This window comes from Arachis duranensis, unplaced genomic scaffold (genome assembly GCF_000817695.3).
Source record: "Arachis duranensis cultivar V14167 unplaced genomic scaffold, aradu.V14167.gnm2.J7QH unplaced_Scaffold_354585, whole genome shotgun sequence".
Lineage (NCBI taxonomy): Eukaryota > Viridiplantae > Streptophyta > Magnoliopsida > Fabales > Fabaceae > Arachis > Arachis duranensis.
The window spans coordinates 517,261-524,023 of record NW_026264911.1 but is presented as its reverse complement, the minus strand read 5'-3'; the positions used below and the strand labels follow the sequence as shown (position 1 = coordinate 524,023).

Sequence of the window (6,763 nt, the reverse complement as noted above, 5' to 3'; positions counted from 1 at the left end):
GTCTAGTGTTCTAGCCTATACCACGAAGATCCTAATCTCAGATTCAGATGCTCTGTTGTTAGGAGAGACAATGTGAATCGTTGATTAGAGACCCAAGAGAATATACTCCGGCTGTCGTCCAATGACTATGTTGAACATCATGTAGACTGCTTTGTGGTTGTCAGGCACGCGGATCTTGGCTAAGCGAGTACTGAAGATAGAGAGTGATTGTCACGGGTTACCCCTTCAGTCTGACTTAACTAAATTAAGTACAAGATATATCACAAGAAGTAGGCGTGAATTGAATGAAAAACCATGGTACTTGCATTAATTCATGAGGAACAGCAGAGCTCCTCACCTTAATCTATGAGGTGTAGAAACTCCACCGTTGAAAATACATAAGAACAAAATGATATAGGCATGGCCGAATGGCCAGCCTCCAAAAAGGTTTGAAGAACTCCCCAAAAGGTCAAAGAATCCAATACAATAGTAAAAAGTGCTATTTATACTAAACTAGTAAACTAGGTTTACAGAAGATGAGTAGATAGTGTAGAAATCCACTTCCGGGGCCCACTTGGTGTGTGTTTGGGCTGAGCCTTGAAGCTTTCACGTGCATAGGCCATTCTTGGAGTTAAACACCAGCTTGGGTGCTAGTTTGGGTGTTTAACACCAACTTTGGTGCCAGTTATGGCGTTTTACGCCAGAAATAGGTCTCTGATGGGCATTTAAACGCCAGTTTAGGCCATCAAATCTCATAAAATGGTATGAACTATTATATATTTCTGGAAAGCCCAAGATGTCTACTTTCCAATGCAATTGAGAGCGCGCCGATTGGACTTCTATAGCTCCAAAAAATCAACTTCGAGTGCAGGGAGTTCAGAATCCAACAGCATCTGCAGTCCTTTCTCAGCCTCTGAATCAGATTTTCGCTCAGGTTCCTCAATTTTTGCCAGAAAATACCTGAAATCACAGAAAAACACACAAACTCATAGTAAAGTCCAGAAATGTGAATTTTTCATAAAAACTAATAAAAATATACTAAAAAGTGACTAAAACATACTAGAAACTACCTAAAAACAATGCCAAAAAGCGTATAAATTATGCGCTCATCACAACACCAAACTTAAATTATTGCTTGTCCCCAAGCAACTAAAAACAATATAAGACAAAAAGAAGAGAATATACAATAAATCCCAAAATATCAATGAAGCTTAGTTCTAATTAGATGGGCGGGACTTGTAGCTTTTTGCTTCTAAACAGTTTTGGCATCTCACTTTATCCTTTGAAGTTCAGAATGATTGGAATCCATAGTAACTAAGAATTCAGATAGTGTTATTGATTCTCCTAGTTCTGTATTTTGATTCTTGAACACAGCTACTTATAAGTCTTGGCCGTGACCCTAAGCATCTTGTTTTCCAGTATTACCACTGGATACATAAATGTCACAGACACATAACTGGGTGAACCTTTTCAGATTGTGACTCAGCTTTGCTAGAGTCCCCAGTTAGAGGTGTCCAGAGTTCTTAGGCACACTCTTTTGCTTTGGATCACGACTTTAACCACTCAGTCTCAAGCTTTTCACTTGGACCTTCATGACACAAGCACATGGTTAGGGACAACTTGAATTAGCCGCATAGGCCAGGATTTTATTCCTTTGGGCCCTCCTATCCACTGATGCTCAAAGCCTTGGATCCTTTTCACCCTTGTCTTTTAGTTTAAAGGGTTACTGGCTTTTTGTTCTTGCCTTTTGGTTTAAAGAGCTATTGGCTTTTTCTGCTTGCTTTTTCTTTTTCTTTTTTTTCTTTATTTTTTGCCATTTTTCGCAAGCTTTGTATTTTTCACTGCTTTGTCTTGCTTCAAGAATCAATTTTATGATTTTTTAGATTATCAATAACATTTCTCTTTTTTCATTATTCTTTCAAGAGCCAACAATTTTAACATTCATAAACTTCACTATCAAAAATATGCACTATTCAAGCATTCATTCAGAAAACAATAAGTATTGCCACCACATCAAAATAATTAAACTAATTTCAAGATAGAATTTAAAATTCATGTACTTCTTGTTCTTTTGAAATTAGAAACATTTTCTATTAAGAAGGGTGAAGGATTTATGGGAGATTCATAACTTCAAGGCATAAACACTAGACACTAATGATCATGTAGTAAAGACATAAACATAGACATAACATATAGCATAAGGAACGAAAAACAGAAAAATAAGAACAAGAAAATTAAAGAACGGGTCACCTTAGTGACGGCGGCTAGTTCCTCCTCTTGAAGATCCTATGGAGTGCTTGAGCTCCTCAATGTCTCTTCCTTTCGTTTGTTGCTCTTCCCTTATGGCTCTTTGGTCCTCTCTAATTTCATGGAGGATAATGGAATGCTTTTGGTGCTCCATCCTTAGTTGTTCCATGTTGGAACTCAAATCCCCTAAAGAGGTGTTGAGTTGTTCCCAATAGTTGTGTGGAGGAAAATGCATCCCTTAAGGCATCTCAGGGATTTCTTAATGAGGGATTTCCTCATGCGCTTGTTGAGGTCCATGAGTGGGCTCTCTTGTTTGCTCCATCCTCTTTTTAGTGATGGGCTTGTCCTCTTCGATGAGGATGTCTTCCTCTATGACAATTCTGGCTAAATTGCATAGGTGACAGATGAGATGAGGAAAGGCTAACCTTGCCAAAGTGAAGGGCTTGTCAGCCACCTTGTATAGTTCTAGAGGTATGATCTCATGAACTTCCACTTCCTCTCCAATCATGATGTTATGGATCATGATAGCCCAATCCACAGTTACCTCGGATCAGTTGTTAGTAGGAATGAGAGAGCGTTGGATGAACTCTAACCATCCTCTAGCCATGGGTTTGAGGTCAAGCCTTCTCAGTTAAACCGGCTTGCCTTTGTAGTATCTCTTCCATTGGGCTCCTTCTACATAGATGTCCATGAGGACTGGGTCCAACCTTTGATCAAAGTTGACCCTTCTTGTGAAAGGATGAAGATCTCCTTGTATCATTGGCAAGTTGAATGCCAACCTGACATTTTTTGGACTGAAATCTAAGTATTTCCCTCGAACCATTGTGAGCCAATTCTTTGGGTTCGGGTTCATACTTTGATCATGGTTCTTAGTGATCCATGCATTAGCATAGAACTCTTGAACCATTAAGATTCTGACTTGTTGGATAGGGTTGGTGAGAGCTTCCCAACCTCTTCTCCGAATCTCTTGTCAGATCTCTGGATATTCCCCCTTTTTGAGCTTGAAGGGGACCTCGAGGATCACCTTCTTCTTGGCCACAACTTCATAGAAGTGGTCTAGATGGACCTTTGAGATGAACCTCTCCATCTCTAATGACTCAGAGGTAGAAGTAATTGCCTTCTCTTTCCTCTTTCTAGAGGTTTCTCCGGCCTTAATGGTTATTGAAAACAAAAAGCAAAGATTTTTCCAATACCAAACTTAAAAGGTTTGCTCGTCCTCGAGCAAAAGAAGAAAAAAGGAATAGGAGAAGAATAAATAGAGGAGACAAAGGTGTGTGGTGAATTCGGCCAAGGGAGGTTAAGGTTTGTGTGAAGTGTGAAGTTGAAGGTGGTAAGGAGGGTATTTATAGGGTAAGGGGGAGAGAGAATCCATGTGATAGGGGTTGGGTTTGGGAGGGAAATGGTTTGAATTTGAGTGGGTGGGGGTAGGTGGGTTCTATGATGGGAAATAGTGGATGGATGTGAGTGGTAAAGAGGTTATGGGGAAGAGGGTATAATTTGATAGGTGAATGGTATTTGGGGAAGGGTGTTATGGGAAGGTGTGAAGAGGAGTGAGAATGAGTTGGGGTAGGTAGGGATCCTGCGGGGTCCACAGATCCTGAGGTGACAAGGATTTCTCATCCCTGTACCTTTCTAGTGTTTAAACGCCCTCTGTATGACATTTCTGGCATTAAATGCCAGGCTGCTACCCATTCCTAGAGTTAAACACCAGTCTGGCAGCTAGTTCTGGCATTTAACGCCCAAAATGCTGCCAGACTGGGCGTTAAATGCCCATTCTGCTACCCTTACTGGCGTTTAACACCAGCCAGACACCAGACATCCTTTTCTGGCGTTAAACGCCAGTCTGTGTGCCATTTCTGGCATTTAACACCCAGAATGGTGCCAGACTGGGCATTAAACCCCCAATTTGCTAGCCTTACTGGTGTTTAAACACCAGTAAGCTCGTCCTCCAGGGTGTGCTATTTTTTATGCTGTTTTTTATTCTTGCTTTAATTCTGCAGTTGTTTTTGTGACTCCACATGATCATCAACCTAAAGAAGACATATAATAACAATGGAAAATAAAATGAAAGAGTAATTAATATAGATAAATAAAATTGGGTTGCCTCCCAATAAGCGCTTCGTTAATGTCAATAGCTTGATAGGAAGCTCTTACAGAGCTTCACATGTGCTTAGAGAATGATTGTGGCCTCCCAACACCAAACTTAGAAGTTGAGTGTGGGGGCTCTGTCTGACTCTATATTGAGAGAAGCTTTTCATGCTTCTTTATTTGTGTTTATAGAAGAAGATCCTTGAGTCTTGAACACAAGGTAGTCCTCATTCAATTGAAGGACTAACTCTCCTCTGTCTACATCAATCACAACCCTTGCTGTTGCTAGGAAGGGTCTTCCAAGGATGATGGATTCATCCTCATCCCTCCCAGTGTCTAGGATTATGAAGTCAGCAGGGACGTAAAGGCTTTCAACCTTCACTAAGACATCCTCTACAAGTCCATAAGCCTGTTTCATTGATTTGTCTGCCATTTCTAGTGAGATTTTTGCAGCTTGTACCTCAAAGATCCCTAGTTTCTCCATTACAGAGAGTGGCATGAGGTTGATACCTGACCCCAGGTCACACAGAGCCTTTTCAAAGGTCATGGTGCCTATGGTGCAAGGTATTAAGAGCTTTTCGGGATCTGGTTTCTTTTGAGGCAATGTCTGCTGAATCCATGTATTCAGTTCATTGATGAGCAATGGCGGTTCATCCTCCCAAGTCTCATTACCAAATAACTTGGCATTCAGCTTCATGATTGCTCCCAGATACTGAACAACTTACTCTTCAACAATGTCTTCACCCTCTTTAGAGGAAGAATATTCATCAGAGCTCATGAATGGCAATAGTAAGTTCAGTGGAATCTCTATGGTCTATGTATGAGCCTCAGATTCCTTTGGTTCCTCAATAGGGAACTCCTTATTGGTTAGTAGATGTCCCTTGAGGTCTTCCTCACTGGAAATCACTGCCTTTTCACTCTCTCCAAGTTCGGCCACTTTAGATATGGTTATGGCCTTGCACTCTCTTTTAGGATTCTCTTCTGTATTGCTTGGGAGAGTACTAGGAGGAGTTTCAGTAACTCTTTTACTCGGCTGACCCACTTGTGCCTCTAAATTTCTGATGGAGGACCTTATTTCATTCATGAAACTGAAAGCGGTCTTAGATAGATCAGAGATTATGTTTGCTAAGCCAGAGAGGCTCTGCTCAGAATTCTCTGTCTGTTGCTGAGAAGATGATGGAAAAGGTTTGCTATTGCCAAACCTATTTCTCCCACTATTATTATTATTGAAGCCTTGTTGAGGTTTCTGTTGGTCCTTCCATGAGAAATTTGGATGATTTCTCTATGAAGGATTATAGGTGTTTCCATAGGATTCTCCCATGTAATTCACCTCTTCCATTGTAGGATTCTCAAGGTCATAAGCTTCTCCTTCAGAAGAAGCTTCTTTAGCACTGCCAGATGCAGCTTGCAATCGGTCAGATTCTGAGAAATCATATTGACTTGCTGAGTCAACATTTTGTTCTGAGCCAATATGGCTCTAGAGTATCAATCTCAAGAACTCCTTTCTTCTGAGTCATCCCATTTTTCACAGGATTTCTTTCAGAAGTGTACACGAACTGGTTATTTGCAACTATTTCAATAAATTCCTAGGCTTCTGCAGGGATTTTCAGATGAAGGGATCCACCAGCAGAATGGTCCAATGACATCTTTAGACAACTCAGACAGACCATCATAGAATATACATATGATGCTCCATTTTGGAAGTATATCAGAAGGACACCTTTTGGTTAATTGCTTGTATCTTTCCCATGCTTCATAGAGGGATTCACCTTCCTTCTGTTTGAAGGTTTGGAGTTCCATTCTAAGCTTGCTCATCTTTTGAGGTGGAAAAAATTTGGTCAAGAAAGCATTGACCAACTTGTCCCAAGAGTTCAGGCTTTCTCTAGGTTGTGAGTTCAACCATATCATAGCTCTGTCTCTTACAACAAAAGGGAAAAGCATGAGTCTGTAGACCTCGGGATCAACCCCATTGGTCTTAACAGTATCACAGATTTGCAAGAATTCAGCTAAGAACTTATGAGGATCTTTCGATGGAAGTCCATAAAACTTGCAATTCTGCTACATTAGATAAACTAATTGAGACTTAAGTTCAAAGTTGTTTGTTCCAATGGCTGGAATTGAGATGCTTCTTCCATAAAAGTTGAAAGTTGGTGTAGTATAGTCACCAAGCATCTTCCTTGCATCCCTTGCATTGTTGTTGGGTTTGGCTGCCATGTCTACTTCTTTTTCAAAATTCTCTGAAAGGTCTTCTCTGGAGTGTTGTGCTTTAGCTTCTCTAAGCTTCTTCTTCAGAGTCCTTTCAGGTTCAGGATCAGCTTCAACAAGAATGTTTTTATCCCTGTTTCTGCTCATATAAAAAAGAAGATAACAAAAGGGAGTAGTGGAATCATCTCTCTCACGGTATAGAGATTCCTTGATGTGTCAGAGGAAAAGGAGTATAAGAATGAGA

The 6,763-nt window shown here is 40.5% G+C and overlaps 1 non-coding gene across 1 annotated transcript; it reads left to right on the top strand.

Moving 5' to 3' along the window:
- The first annotated feature begins 6,015 nt into the window (after positions 1-6,015).
- Positions 6,016-6,123, top strand: LOC127744472 (small nucleolar RNA R71). The gene has a single exon (XR_008005459.1). It is a non-coding gene; the product is annotated as a small nucleolar RNA R71 (small nucleolar RNA).
- Positions 6,124-6,763: the final 640 nt, after the last annotated feature.